Raw genomic sequence first — 16,106 nt, forward strand, 5'->3', positions numbered from 1 at the left:
GCACATGAGCCCCAAGACTTTCCACCACCCATGGTTGGGGAGGCTCTCTGATGTGTCCCTGCTCCCAGAGAGAATGTCAGTATTATTCACATTCAGGCATCAGGGCTTGCAGAGCTTTGATGTGGGGTTCCCTGTGCCCTTGGTGGGACATATTAACTGCCATTAGATTGATCTAGGATTAGATCAATTAGATCATTAGAATCTAGGATTAGAATTAGAATTTTAGGTTAGACAAGGCATGAGAAAGACATTTATGGCAGAAGGAAGGAATGGGATTTTGTGTTCATGGGTTCTTCCTGGACTCTCAGATTAGGAAAATAAGAGAACCCAGCTGACTTTCACAGTGGAGTCAACTTGCTCTGGGGGCTGCTCTCTTAATCACAGAGGCACCTTTCCTGGAGGCGCCAGAAGAGGTTCCTTCTAAGGACCATTTTTACAATGCCTTCATCTGCCAGGGAAGGAAATGAGTGTGGTGGAGGAAGCCCAGGTCACTCTGAGAGGTGGATAGATTTGGCTGATGATGTCTAGGAATTGCTCTGGCGGGATTCCTCTTAGATGATTAAAATTTTCCCTTGGCTCAGATTTATAGGATGCAGAATGGCTCTCCTCTCCCTGGCTAAGAACACTGTTCAATAGAGAAGATTAGAAATAGGAACCTTCCCATGATACCAGAAAGCTCCTTGCAGAGGTAACTCCCTTAGGACAGTGTTCAGGAACCATAAAGCGCAGCTAAGGGGATTTCCTCTCTAACTGGAGTGGTCTGGGATTAGGAAGAGTCTGGCTTTAGGTTCTTCTGCAAGTGGAGTTGAGTCTTGGCTCTATCACTCACCTATTGTCCTTGAGCAGATGATACTGCCCTGGAGCCAGTGTTTCTTACCATATAAAATGCGGATAGTAATAACTACCTGGCTGGAGTAAAGATATTTGATGTTAAAATCCAGACACATTGATGGGCACAGAGCAGATACTTAAGAGTAGTGCCTCTTAATGATAAAAAATATATATTATTGTTGCTTATCTAACTATATAGGCTCAATATGATAAATTAAATAAAATCAGTACATAGTCCTCTGCCTTAAGAGGAGAGTGATGTGTCTTTAATTCTCAAAATAAAACCAACTGCCAAAGCCAGAGCAGAAGGAATCTCTTCCCCAAACCTCTCAGATCTATGCCTGGCCTTGTTGCAGGCTCACTGTCCAGCAGGATTAATGACAATTTATCTTAAGCACCTGGCACCTTGCCTGGCATGGAGAAGGCCCTCAAAATGATGGCTATTATTATGATGATACCAAAAGCTCACCCCTTCAAGTGTCAAATTATATCAACTTGTATGAAAACTAGATAAAATGCTTTGCAAACTATTGTCCTTGAGCAGATCATACTCCCCTGGAGCCAATGTTTCTTACCATGTAAAATGAGGATAGTAATAACTACTTGGCTGGAGTAAAGATGTTTACGTGAAAGACCAGACCCATTATTTGTCATGGAGCAGATATTTAAGAGTAGTGGCTTTTCTCCTCCTCCTCCCCCCCTCCCCCTTCTCCTCCTCCTCCCCCTCCCACTCCCCCTTCTCCTCCTCCTCTCCCTCCTTCTCCTCCTCCTCCTCTTCTTCTCATCATCATCATCATCACCATCATCATCATAATTATTATTATAAATGCTTATCTAACTACATCAGCTGAATATGATACATTAAATGAAATCAGGACATACTCCTCTGCCTTCTTAAGAGGAGGGCAATGTATAAACCTTTAATTCTCAAAATAAAACCAACTGCCAAAGCCACAGCACAATGAATCTGCTTTCCCCAGACCTTTCAGATGCATGCCTGGCCTTGTTGCAGGCTCACTGCCCAGCAGGATTAATGACAATTTATCTTAAACACATGGCATATTGCCTGGCATGGAGGAGGCACTCAAGAGTGATGACTATTATCATTATAACAAAAGCTTACCCTTTCAAGTGCCAAATTATATCAACTTGTATGGAAAACTAGATAAAGTGCAATGCTCTACCTTCTTAAAAAGAATATACTGGGTATAATTTTATTCCTTTGTTGATTTCATAGATAGCATCATAAGAACATCACTTACTGTGTTGGGCATTAATATTATCTGCTTTCAGGGACTGTAAGACATGCAGGACTAATAGCCCCAAACTAGATAATATCTTGCTCTCTTTCTTTGATGTTGGTCTAAAATTAATATACTTTTATGGTTATTCTATTTTTTCTCATAAAGTCGTTAATAATCATTTCTTGCCTGTGTCATTGTAACTGTCTTTTGCAAACCCCACCCACTCCTACGTTAATTTGGTACCCAGTGAAATAAACAACAAAACAACAACAAAACCCAAGCTTTGCCAAATGCTATAGGAACAAAGAGCCTATAGGCACTGAATGCAAAGCTCTAAATATTGGTCAATAACCATAAAAAGGGTTTTTGGACATCTACACAATTAATCTGTACTGATGAGAACAGAAACAGGGCTTGCCACAATTATGTGTAAACACAGGGCAAATAGATACCAAGTGAGCATTTACAAATAATGGTCAGGAACTTCATGGTTCTTCTGCAACAACATGGTTCTTCAGCTTCAACTAGCTCATGCTCAGGGCAACAGCGGAAAGCAGCCAAGCAGGTGAGAGCTGTGTGTGAGTGCAGAGCCTATGGACATTGAGTGAGAACTCAGTCGTGGTCACGGTGGTAGCAATGAATTGTCATGACACCTATGCCACTTACCTTGAGGCGAGTTTCTTGGTCTCTTCTCCTCGGCTTTGTCTGATTTAAGGGAGGTCTGCAGGCAAGGGGACACCTGATGAGTGGATGTTCTTGTAGTTTCTTTGACGAGGCACAGCCGTGGTGAAGATCCAAGTCCACTGTGGGACGAGCCCAGCGATCCAGGCTGCCATCTTATGAGGGGTGTGTCCCTGGATAATTGGGCTCTGAGGACACAAGTAGAAAGTGTTTTCATTTCTAGGCAGGTATGTAATCGGTCCCTGAAGATGGTGGTGAGAGATCAGTCAGCTGTCAAATGTTCAGATCAAAGCCAAAGATCCCAGAGGACCTTCAAGGCCCTTGGGCACCCCTCAGCCCTGGGCCAGTTGTCTTCAGCACACCTTTAAGCTGTAGTCAAACACACTTAAGCCATCAGTGCCTAACTCCTCTTCAGCCCCAATAGGTGCCATCCCCAGGGGAATTTCTATTTGTGTTGGCAGCTGTGGGCTGAAAATCAGCACCCCTCCTCCTTCACAGGGAAGGCTTTGAACGTGGTTGGTGAGGCTGCATCATGGAGCTGTGGGGGCAGGCAGAGACCCCAGCCAGGCAGAGGCTAGCCCCAAGTGTGCCGCCAGTGGCACGAACCATGGTGCACCCCTCTCCTCGGTTCCTAAAAGCTTTAGCACTTTAGGACACACTTGCCTTGTGCCACATCTCTTCCCCTTCCCAGTTGGTGGCCTCTGCCTGGGGACACCCTGCTTCCAAGATGTCCTTATTCACCATTTCTCCTTTTAAACTCTTGGAGTGGCACTGCCAGGAAATAGAAGCTCCCGACTGGAGAACTCTGTCTAGCATCTGTATGCTGGCAAGCCTGGGTGGGGGGAGGCAACAATGGAAGACCTGGTTAGTAGGATGCAAATGCACTTAGGCAGAGAGCAAAGGAAGGTGAGCTGAGCAAGGGATAGGGCTCAGGATGGTGGATCCCAGTTTCAGTGCATCCTAGAGGCTACACACAGACAGCCAGGGCTCAGACCCAGTCTGGGACTTCAGGGCTCAGCAGTTTAGGCCCCGAGCTTTGGCCATAGGTTTTCCACCTGGAGGTGCAGGGCCAAGAAAGGTCTTCTTTTTGGGCATTTAGTACTGTGTCTGGCATACTAGTAAGCACTCAGCCAATATTTGTGGGATGACTGGAAGTGAATCCATTCTGGCAAATTCACAGGTCAGTCTCAGAACTACTACCACAATTCTAATTCCAGCCTATGGAAAATCCAGACTCAGGTAGGGCAGCATTTTGTGTGGTATTGGAAATGTTGAGTACAGAAATTTCAGAAAGACTCCTCCCAGAGTCAGTTTCCTGATAGAACTTTCCAGAAATGAGACAGGGAAATAAGGGTTACCCCATGGGTCATTTGTAAAATCTAGGTTCTCCTAGTGTGAAATACAAAACCATTCACCTCTGAGCCCATCCCTGATTTACTGACTGAAGAAATTAGAACTCTGAGTGTGCCCATTGCTTAGATTTTGTCCAGCTGTCCCTGAAACTTTTCCAAACTTAAGACTACATAGTGCATGAGCTAATAAAACTGACCAAGGAATACACTGACTTAAAAATATCCATCTGACTATTTGGCCCTTGACTTCATGATTTTATTTTACAACTTTAACGCTGGAATCAGTGTCAGTTGGAAATAATCTAGTTTAAATAAATAATTTTACAACAAGCTGATAAACTCTAACTGTAATGTTTATTTCCATTTTTTTAAAATAAGTTTTTAGTGCTTTCTGATTTAAAATTTTTTAAACTGTGATTTATCAGAGTGTGGCAGGGTCTTGTGTCCAGTTGAAAATTGTTATATGAATTTTTGTGCATTTACAAGTGTCACACCTATAGAGTTGCTCCTTTAATTCTACACAATTTGAGTACGATAGAGACTCAACAACACTAAAGCCACAACAATAACGACGGCAACAACATCACCACAAATTCATTCTCTTCTGTGTGGAGAGATTCTGAGCTGTCAAACTACCTGGAGACTCTCAACTGAAAATTGATTGGACTGCATTCCCCCATATAAGTTCAGAAGACATAATAACAAGTAAAAGGTTGAAGAGACTAAAAAAATCAACAACTCTTCCACAGTCCCTAAGAGAGGCGAGGACTTAAGGACAAATTACTGTCACCAAGAATGGAGAGACATACAGGTGATTACAGGGAAAGACACTTACCCTGTCAGATCTCAACCTGGCACCACTGCTGGGGAGGGAAACTGGAGCTGTCACTGACGAATTGCTGGAGGCTCAGTGTCGACAGCTCTGAACGTTAAAAACTCCCGGGGCACTCAATCAGACACCACTCGCCCCCAGTTGTGAGTTTTTCTTCCAGGAGTTGGACCGGATTCTCACAGTAAAATATGGGAGAAAAATCCCCTGGTGCTTCCAGCAGTAGGAGGAGAAAAGGCACGATTTTGAAGTATATCGGAGCCTTCTGTGTTTCTTAATAAGGCCTGCCTCAGGAGAAACTAGTTAAGCAGAACCTGATTTGCTAGGACATATTCAGAGCCTAACTGACCTGGGAGAGGGGAAGTTCCCGACTATATTCAGTTCCAGCCTCCTGAGTGGGAGAAGGGAAATACCCAACTTCAACCCACTCTAGCCACCTCTACCACCTAAGGGGAAAGAAGCAAATAGAAACACTGGTGAGGTTCACAGTCCTGAGGCATAGGCTCACTAAAAGCTTGAGACTATAGAATGCTTCCCCTTCTCGCACACATCTCACCACCACATTACTAAAGGCTTATTTACAGCAGTTCCTCTCATCTGGTACATCATGTCTGTCTACCAAGAAGGCATACTAAGTGGTTAAAGCCATATATACAGAGTAAGGTTAAGAAGCAGATAGGCAGAGATATTGGTGTTATCAGACAGGGAATTTAAAACAACCATAATTAATATGCTAAGGGCTCTGACAGATAAAGTAGACAGCATACAAGAACAGATGGACAATGTGAACAGAGAGATGGAAATCCCAAGAAAGAACCAAAGAGAAATGCTAAATATCAAAAAATACCATAGCAGAAATGAAGAATGTTTTTGATGGGTGTATTACTAGGCTGGACATAGCTGAGGAAAGAATCTATGAGCTTGAGGATTTCTCAATGGAATCCTCCAAAACTAAAAAGCAAAGAGAACATGGACTGAAAAAACAGAATAGCCAAGCACTGTGGGATAACACAAGAGGTCTATCAAATACATAATGGGAATATCAGAAAGAGAAGAAAGGAACAGAAGAAATATTTGAAACAATGATGATTAAGAATTTCTCCAAATTAATATCAGACACTATATGATACTCTAGTGGTAGATACATGTCATTACACAGTTGTCCAGCCCTATAGCATATACAATAACAAGAGTGAACCCTACAGTAAAATATGAACTTTGGGTGAATGTCAATGTAGGTTCATCGATTGTACCAAATTTACCATCCTGGTGGGAGATGTTGATACTGGGGTATGTCCTTCAATGCATGTGTGAGTGCAAGGGGAATACGGGAAAATTCTGTACTTTTCTCTCAATTTTGCTGTGAATTTAAAATTTCTCCAAAAATTTAAACTCTTAAAAAGTTGATCGTATTATGAAAAGAAGGGTAGAAACCAAAGCTTTCCATCAATGATTTTACTGCTAAACCTGGGAAGAGATACAAGGCTTTTGAATCATTTTCCTAAAACACGTTTAGAGTTCAATGATGCTCTTACTGGGGGAAGGAGGGCAGAATTGGCTGCCAAAGAAGCAGGAAGTGAACCCTGGGGAATTTTTTTTTAAGATTTTATTTATTTGTTTGAGAGAGGGAGACAGAGAGAGGGAGAGACAGAGAGAAAAAGAGACAGAGAAGGAACGAGCATGGGAGGAGCCGAGGGAGAGGGAGAAGCAGACTCCTCGCTGAGCAGGGAGCCGGATTTAGGGGGGTGGGGGTTTGTCTGGGATCCTGACCTGAGTGAAAAGCAGACACTTAACAGACTGAGCCACCCAGGCGCCCCCTGGTGGGGATTTTGCTGAGACCTTTAAACGGGTAGATCTCTGTAAACGTTGGAGGAAGGGGACAAAATGTTTTGTTAATAATCTAGATATAAAATTATCTGGAAGAGGTTGCATGTGCAGTTAATATGAAAAATCTTATATAAAACAAAGCAAAACAATATATAAATATTACAACTACCATCAGTTGAGTTCCAGCTGTGTACCAGGCACTGTGTACTCATATCTCTCATAGTCTCCAAAGTCTAATAAAATGGATATTAACTCTGTTTTATGGACAAGGTGATAATAAGAGTATTTGGCTAGACTTAATTATATTTTCCAATTGCTACTGAGGCTCTGAGATACCTGAACATGGCTTATCTCTCTAGCCATATCCGGTAAGAAGTCTGGTCCCTGGCACTGACTCAGAGGAAGACATGGGCATGTCTGTCTGCTTTAGGGCTGATGTGATTTGTAGTGAGTGACTCAATGACAAGGCATAAATCATTTAGAATTCCTGGAAGAACATTTGGGAGATTGACAATTTTGCAGCAGGAAAATAAATGTCGGTGCTGCCATTTACGATAGGTAAATTGCTAAAGAATAAAACCAAAATCAATTCACAACAACATTCATTAAATAAAATTTAAGATGCTTCAGTGTTCAAACACAACTTTAAATGATTAAACTTTTCCTATTTTACAATATTCGTTGTTTCATCTCTTCTGAAATTGTGGTTGATTTTTGTAGAGTGTTTCACTTTCCCTGGGGGAATGCAGTCAGGTAAGGGGTAGGGAAAGAATGCAGGGAGTAAGGAGATAGCGTTCTAAATTCCTACCCTAACATGTAGGGTGTGACTTTGAGAAAATCACTGAGGCCGTTATTTCCACATTTGATTCAGAAATCTAATTCTGATATTCTCCACATGTGCTTTAAACTTTATGCCATCTTCAAAAGATGTTTTCTAATACCAGGTCACTCAGTATTTGACTTTCTCTACGTAGTATCCAGGACAGTCTCTCCATCTCAAGGTCCTTAGTAAAATCACATCTTTAGAGTCCTTTCTGCTATGTAAGTAACATATTCAGAGTTTCTAGAGGTGAGGGTGAGGACATCTTTGGGTGTGAGGGGGTGAGTCGTTATTCTACCTACCGCAGTAAGAAAATGCTGGGCTGATAGGCAAGGACTATTAATGCTAGAAGTTTCAAGAAAAAGCCTGCTGCAGGCTGGAGCAGAAAGTAGCTAAATAGAGGAGAAGTTACAGAGTCCCTGGTAAGGGTATGGAGCAGGGAGTAAGGAGACAAGACAACTCCTCTTTATATCAGGTGCTGTCCTCTGTGCCTCTTCTGTTGGAAATGGAGCCCTCCTGAATATGACCTGTATGGCTGTCTGCATTCACTCTCCAGGGAGGTTTGGTCTAGAAATCAGGAACTCTCAGCTGAAGAGTCCAAGATGGCGGAGAAGCAGGAGCCCTTAACTGCGTCAGGTCCCAGGAATTCAGCTAGATAGCTATTAAACCACTCTGAACACCTGCAAAATCAGGTGGAGAACAAAGAAAAGAATAGCTGCAACTCTACGAATAGAAAAGCGACCACTTTCTGCAAGGTAGGAGGTGCAGAGAAGTGAATCTGAGGCCATATATGAGAAGATAGACCTGGGGGGAGGGAACGTCTGTCAACCGGCTCCTGGCAAGCGCTAGAGCCTTGGAGCACAAAATTGGAATTTGTAGAAGTCCACTCTGGTGAGGGACATTACTCCGGTGGGTGGAACCCTTGCTGCGACAGTGTGGTCTCAGGAGCCTCAGGGTCACAGGAAGACCGGGGGGCCTGAGTGCAGCATCAGAGCGGGGAGCCGGCTACAAGGAGTGAGCCCAGCAGTGGGCTCCCAGCTTGGGGTTGCCACGTGATCCGTGGCACAGTTGGGCCCCTGCTCTTCAAGTAGGGGCCCAACAAGCAGCAGAACTGGGGAGACCTCCGTTGGTCCCCTGGGAGGAGTGTCGGGTGCAGGGCAGGAGTCTGCAGGGTTTGGAGATTCCAAACGGGGTTGTGTGCCTGAGATAGAAACCCTTGGTCGAGGGCCGGGTGAGCATGGAGTGCGGCCAGAGACCAGGGAGACAGGAGTGACTGACCGCTCTTCTCTGAGGGCTCCCTGAGGAGTGGGGCACTGAGCTTTCCACTCCGGGGGGCCAGAGATTGGGAGGCTGCCATTTTCATTCTTGTTCTCTAAAGGTGAACGGAAAGCCTTCAGGGAACAAAGCCGAAGAGAGCGAACTGGAGCAGTTGATTTAGCCTGGCCCCTGGCGAGGGCGGTGCTGTTCCGCCTGGAGCAAAGACATTTGAGAATCAAGCAACAGGCCCCTCCCCCAGAAGATCCACAAGAACATCCCGCCAAGACCAAGTTTACTCATCAATGAGAACTGCAAAACTCCAGCACTAGGGGAATACAGCACATAGAATTCATGGTGTTTCCCCCATGATTCTCTAGCCTTTCAACTTTAATTTTTTAAATTTTCTTTATTTTTTTTAATTTTTAAATTTAAAAAATAATTTCTTCTTTCCCTTTTCAACCAACTTCTTATCAATTCCTTTTTAAAAATCTTTTTTAATTTTTATTTTTACAGTCATATTGTAGCCCTTCATTGTATTTAACCATATATATATATATATATGTATATGTATATATATATATATATATATATATATATATATATATATATATATATATACATATATATACACACACACACACACACACGTTTTTCTTTAAAATTTTGGGATGCAGTTTCTTCTAACAGACCAAAGTACACCAAAAATCTAGTGTATGGCTCTGTTCTATTCATCTGCCTGATCATATTCTCTCTTTTCATTCCTCTTCTTCCTTTTATTTTCTTTTAGTGTTTTTTGTTTTAGTGTTTTGTTTCCTTTTTAAATTTTCATCTTTACAGTTACATTCTATCCTCTCAATGTATTTAACTTTATTTTTCTATATATAAGTTGTTCTTTCTTTACAGTTTTGAGATGTGGTTTCCTCTAACAAATTGACCAAAATGCACTCAGGAGATAGTGTATTGCTCTGTTCTGTTCACCCGTCTGTTTATATCCCTTCCTTTTGTTGTTGTTGCTTGTCTTTCTCTTTCATTTTTCTTGTTTTTTTATTCCCATTTTTACAGTTACATTCTATCTTTTCATTGAATTTAATTTAATTTTTGTACATATACAAGTTTTTCTTTCTTTACAATTTTGGCATCTAGTTTTCTAAAAAACAAACAAACAAACAAACAAACAAACAAACAAAAAACAGACCAAAATAGACACAGAATCTACTGTATTGCTCTATTCTGCTCACCTGTATGATTATATTCTTTTTTTTTTTTCCTCCCGGTTTTGGGTCTCTTCTGATTTGCTTAGTATATATTTCTCTGGGGTTGTTGTTGCCTTTTTAGTATTTGTTCTCTCATTCATCTATTCTTCTCTGGACAGAATGACAAGACAGAAAAACTCACCTCAAAAAAGAGAACAGGAGGCAGTACTGACAGCCAGGGACCTAATCAATATAGACATTAGTAAGATGTCAAAACTAAAGTTCAGAATAATGATTATAAAGATACTAGCTTGGCTTGAAAAAAGCATAGAAGACACTAGATAATCCCTTTCTGGAGAAATAAAAGCACTAAAATCTAACCAAGTCCAAATAAAAAAAGCTATTAATGAGACGCAATCAAAAATGGAGGCTCTAACTGCTAGAATAAATGAGGCAGAAGAGAGAATTAGTGATATAGAAGACCAAATGGAGAATAAAGAAGCTGAGGAAAAGAGAAATAAGCAACGACTGGATCAAGAGGGGAGAATTTGAGAAATAAGTGATACCAAAAAGCAAAACAGTATTAGAATAACTGGGATCCCAGAAGAAGAATAAAGAGGGAGAGGGGCAGAAGGTATATTGGAGCAAATTATAGCTGAGAACTTCCCTAATCTAGGGAAGGAAACAGGCATCAAAATCCAGGAGGCACAGAGAACCCCTCTCAAAATCAATAAAAATAGGTCACTACCCCAAAGTCTAACAGTGAAACTTACAAATCTCAGAGACAAAGAGAAAATCCTGAAAGCAGCTTGGGACAAGAGGTCTGTAACCTACAAGGGTAGAAACATTAGATTGGCAGCAGACCTATCCACAGAGACCTGGCAGGCCAGAAAGGACTGGCATGATATATTCAGGGTGCTAAATGAGAAAAATACGCAGCCAAGAATACTTTATCCAGCTAGGATGTCATTCAAAGTAGAAGGAGTGATAAGCTTCCAGGACAAACAGAAACTAAAATAATTTGTGATCACCAAACTAGCCCTACAAGAAATATTGAAAGGGGTCCTCTAAGCAAAGAGAGAGCCCAAAAGTAACATAGACTAGAAAGGAACAGAGACAATGTTCAGTAACAGTCACCTTACAGGCAATACAATGGCACTAAATTCATATCTTTCAATAGTTACCCTGAATGTAAATGGGCTAAATGCTCCAATCTAAAGACACAGGGTATCAGATTGGATAAAAAAACAAGACCATTGATACGCTGTCTGCAGGTGGCTCATTTTAGACCCAAAGACACCTCCAGATTTAAAGTGAGGGGGTGGAAAACCATTTATCCTGCTAATGGACGTGAAAAGAAAGAGGGGGTGGTCCACAAGACCATAATAAGAGATGAGGAAGGACACTATATCATAATTAAAGGGTCTATCCAACAAGAAGATCTAACAATTGTGAATACTTATGCCCCTAACATGGGAACAGCCAATTATATAAGCCAAATAATAACAAAATCAAAGAAACACATCAATAATAATATAATAATAGTAGGGGACTTTAACACCCCCCTCACTGCAATGGACAGATCATCTAAGCAGAAGATCAACAAGGAAATAAGGGCTTTGAATGACACACCAGACCACAGATGGACTTCACAGATATATTCAGAACATTCCATCCCAAAGCAATAGAATACACATTCTTCTCGAGTGCACATAGAACATTCTCCAAAATAGATCACATCATGGGTCACAAATCAGGTCTCAACTGGAACCAAAAGATTGGGATCATTCCCCACATATTTCCAGACCACAATGCTTTGAAATTGGAGCTTAACAACAAGAGGAAAGTTGGAAAGAACTCAAATACATGGAGGCTGAAGAGCATCCTACTAAAGAATGAATGGGTCACCAGGAAATTAAAGAGGAATTAAAAAAATTCATGGAAACAAGTGAAAATGAAAACACAACTGTTCAAAATCTTTAGGATGCAGCAAAGGCATCCTAAGAGGGAAGTATATAGCAATACAAGCCTTTCTCAAGAAACAAGAAAGGTCTCAAATACACAACCTAATCTTACACCTAAAGGAACTGGAGAAAGAGCAGCAAAAAAGCCTAAACCCAGCAGGAGAAGAGAAATAATAAAGATCAGAGCAGAAATCAATGAAAGAGAAACCAAAAGAACAGTAGAACAGATCAATGAAACTAGGAGCTGGTTCTTTGAGGTAATTAATAAGATTGATAAACCCCTGGCCAAACTTATCCAAAGGAAAAGAGAAAGGACCCAAATAAATAAAATCATGAATGAAAGAGGAGAGATCACAACTAACAGAGATGAAATACAAAAAATTTTAAGAACGTATTATGAACAACTATATGCCAACAAATTAGGCAATCTGTAAGAAATGGATGCATTCCTAGAGATGTATAAATGACCAAAACTGAAACAGGAAGAAGTAGAAAACCTGAACAGACCCATAACCAGAAAGAAAATTGAAGCAGTAATCAAAAATCTCCCAACAAATGAGTCAAGGGCCGGATGGCATCCCAGGAGAATTCTACCAAACATTTAAAGAAGAATTAATACCTATTCTTCTGATGCTGTTTCAAAAAAACTGAAATGGAAGGAAAACTTCCAAAATATTTTCTATGAGGCCAGCATTACTTTGATAGCAAAACCAGACAAAGACCCCACCAAAATGGAGAATTACAGACCAATATCCCTGAGGCACATGGATGTAAAAATTCTCATCAAAATACTAACCAATAGGATCCAATAGTACATTAAAAGGATTATTCATCATGACCAAATGAGATTTATTCCTGGGCTGCAAGGGTGGTTGCACATCCACAATCAGTCCACAAATCAATGTGATACACTACGTTAATAAAAGAAAGGACAAGAACCATGTGATCCTCTCAATAGATGCAGAAAAAGCATTTGACAAAGTACAGCATCCTTTCTTGATTAAAACTCTTCACAGTGTAGGGTAAGAGGGTATATACCTCAGTGTCATAAAAGCCGTCTATGAAAAATCCACTGCAATTATCATTCTCAGTGGGGAAAAACTGAAAGCTTTTCCCCCTAAGGTCAGGAACATAGCAGGGATGTCCACTCTCACCACTGCTATTCAACATAGTACTAGAAGTCCTAGCTTCAGCAATCAGACAACAAAAAGAAATAAAAGGCATCCAAATCAGCAAAGAAGAAGTCAAACTCTCACTCTTTGCAGATGACATGGTACTCTATGTGGAAAATCCAAAAGACTCCACCCCAAAATTGCTAGAACTCATACAGAAATTCAGTAAAGTAGCAGGATATATAATCAATGCATTTCTATACACCAACAATGAGATGGAAGAAAGAGAAATTAAGGAGTCAATCCCATTTACAATTGTACACAAAGCCGTAAGATACCTAGGAATAAATCTAACCAAAGAGGCAAAGGATCTGTACTCAGAAAACTATAGAATACTCATGAAAGAAATTGAGGAAGACACAAAGAAATGGAAAAGCGTTCCATGCTCATGGATTGGAAGAACAAATATTGTTAAAATGTCTATGCTCCCTGAAGCAATCTACACATTCAATGCAATCCCTATCAAAATGCCATCAACTTTTTTAGAACTGGAACAAATAATCCTAAAATTTGTATGGAACCAGAAAAGACCCCGAATAGCCAAAGGAATGTTGAAAAAGAAAACCAATGCTGGTGGCATCACAATTCTGGACTTCAAGCTCTATTACAAATCTGTAATCAAGACAGTTTGGTACTGGCACAGAAACAGACAGATAGATCAGTGGAACAGAATAGAGAACCCAGAAATAGACCCTCAATTCTATGGTCACCTAATCTTTGACAAAGCAGGAAAGAATGTCCAGTGGAAAAAAGACAGTCTCTTCAACAAATGGTGCTGGGATAATTGGACAGCCATGTGCAGAAGAAAGAAACTGGATCATTTCCTTACACCATACACAGAAGTAGACTCAAAATGGATGAAAGACCTAAATGTGAGACAGGAATCCATCAAAATCCTAGAGGAGAACATAGGCAGCAACCTCTGTGACCTCCGCCACAGAAATTCTTGCTGGGCACATCTCCAAATACAAGGGAAACAAAAGCAAAAATGAACTATTGGGACTTCATCAAGATAAAAAGCTTTGCACGGCAAAGAAAACAGTCCACAAGACTCAAAGAAAACCTAACCGACGGAATGGGAGAAGATATTTGCAAATGTCTTATCAGATAAAGGGCTATTATCCAAAATCTAAAAAGAACTTATCAAACTCAACACCCAAAGAACAAATAATCCCATCACGAAATGGGCAGAAGACATGAACAGATATTTCTGCAGAGAAAACATCCAAACAAACACATGAAAAAGTGCTCAACATCACTCAGCATCAGGGAAACACAAATCAAAACCATAAGAGATACTGCCTCTCCCCTGTCAGAATGGCTAAAATTAACAAGTCAGGAAATGACAGATGTTGGGGAGGATGCAAAGAAAGGGGAACCCTCCTACACAGTTGGTGGGAATGCAAGCTGATACAGCCACTCTGGAAAACAGTACGGAGGTTCCTCAAAAAGTTGAAAATAGAGCTACCCTAGACCCAGCAATTGCACTACTGGATATTTACCCCAAAGATAAAAATGTAGTGATCCGAAGCGGCACCTGCACCCCAAAGTTTATAGCAGCAATGTCCACAATAGCCAAACTATGGAAAGAGCCCAGATGTCCATCGACAGATGAATGGATAAAGAAGAGGTGGTATACACACACACACACACACACACACACACACACACAGGAATATTATGCAGCCATCAAAAAAAAAGAAATTTGCCATTTGCAACGTCGATGAAACTAGAGGGTATTATGCTAAGCAAAATAAGTCAATCAGAGAGACTATTATCATATAATCTCACTGATATGCAGAATTTAAGAAACAGGGCAGACGATTATAGGGGAAGAGAGAGAGAGAAAAAAAAAAAGAAACAAGATGAAACCAGAGGGGGAGACAAAGCATAAGAGACTCTTAATCTTAGGAAACAAACTGAGGGTTGCTGGAGGGGAGGGGGGGAGGAATGGGGTGGCTGGGTGATGGACATTGAGGAGGTATATGTTGTGGTGAGCACTGGTGTTGTGTAAGACTGATGAATCACACACCCATACCCCTGAAACAAATAATACATTGCATGTTAATTTAAAAAAATAAAAAAGAAATCATGAAATCTCAAGTATAAGATGTTCTTCCCTTAGCAACTTCCAATGTATTATGTGTCCTTCAATATTCCTATTCATATGTGCTGCAGAGAAAGGGGAACTATGGAGCTAATTGGTGCCAATTAGGTGCAACTCTCATACAGGTGGGAAATGGAAAGTTTTGTTGTTATACCACTTCAGGCCTTGATACAGGTGCTTATGATGCTATTAAATAAACCCTAAAGCTGGGACATGGACTGTGAGCCCCATGCTTTAGATGTCTCTGATAGACTTCTTTGACAATAAACAAAAAGCAAGACTATTAAATGAGCACTGGATTAAAACCCATCTGGGGAAAAAAAGCACTTTAAAAACACCTGTATCTAGTATTTAGAGACTTCACTGAAGTAGGCAGGCTTTGGAGAAGTGTTAAAATGTGTGGGTGCACATGTACCTCAAGACTTTCTACCACCCATGGTTGGGGAGGCTCTCTGATGTGTCCCTGCCCCAGAGAGAATGTGATTATTATTCACACTCAGGCATTAGGGCTTTTGGAGCTTTGATGCAGGGTTCCCTGTCACCTCAGTGGGACATATCAGCTGCCATGAAGAGACTAGAATATAGGAGGTGATGTCAGTGGATTTTAGGTTAGGCAAGGCATGAGAAAGACATTATGGCAGAAGGAAGGAATTGGATTTTGTGTTAATGGGTTCTTCCTGGACTCTTATAGTGGGAAAATAGGGGAACCGAGCTGACTTTCCTGAAAAGTGAAGTTGACTTGCCCTGGGGGCTGCTCTCCCAACACCACAGGCACCTTCTTTTCTGTAGGAACCAGGAGAAGTTCCTTCCAAGGTCCAGAGACCATGGT

Source organism: Ursus americanus, chromosome 24 (genome assembly GCF_024610735.1).
Source record: "Ursus americanus isolate L20-20 chromosome 24, mUrsAme1.1.p, whole genome shotgun sequence".
Classification (NCBI taxonomy): domain Eukaryota; kingdom Metazoa; phylum Chordata; class Mammalia; order Carnivora; family Ursidae; genus Ursus; species Ursus americanus.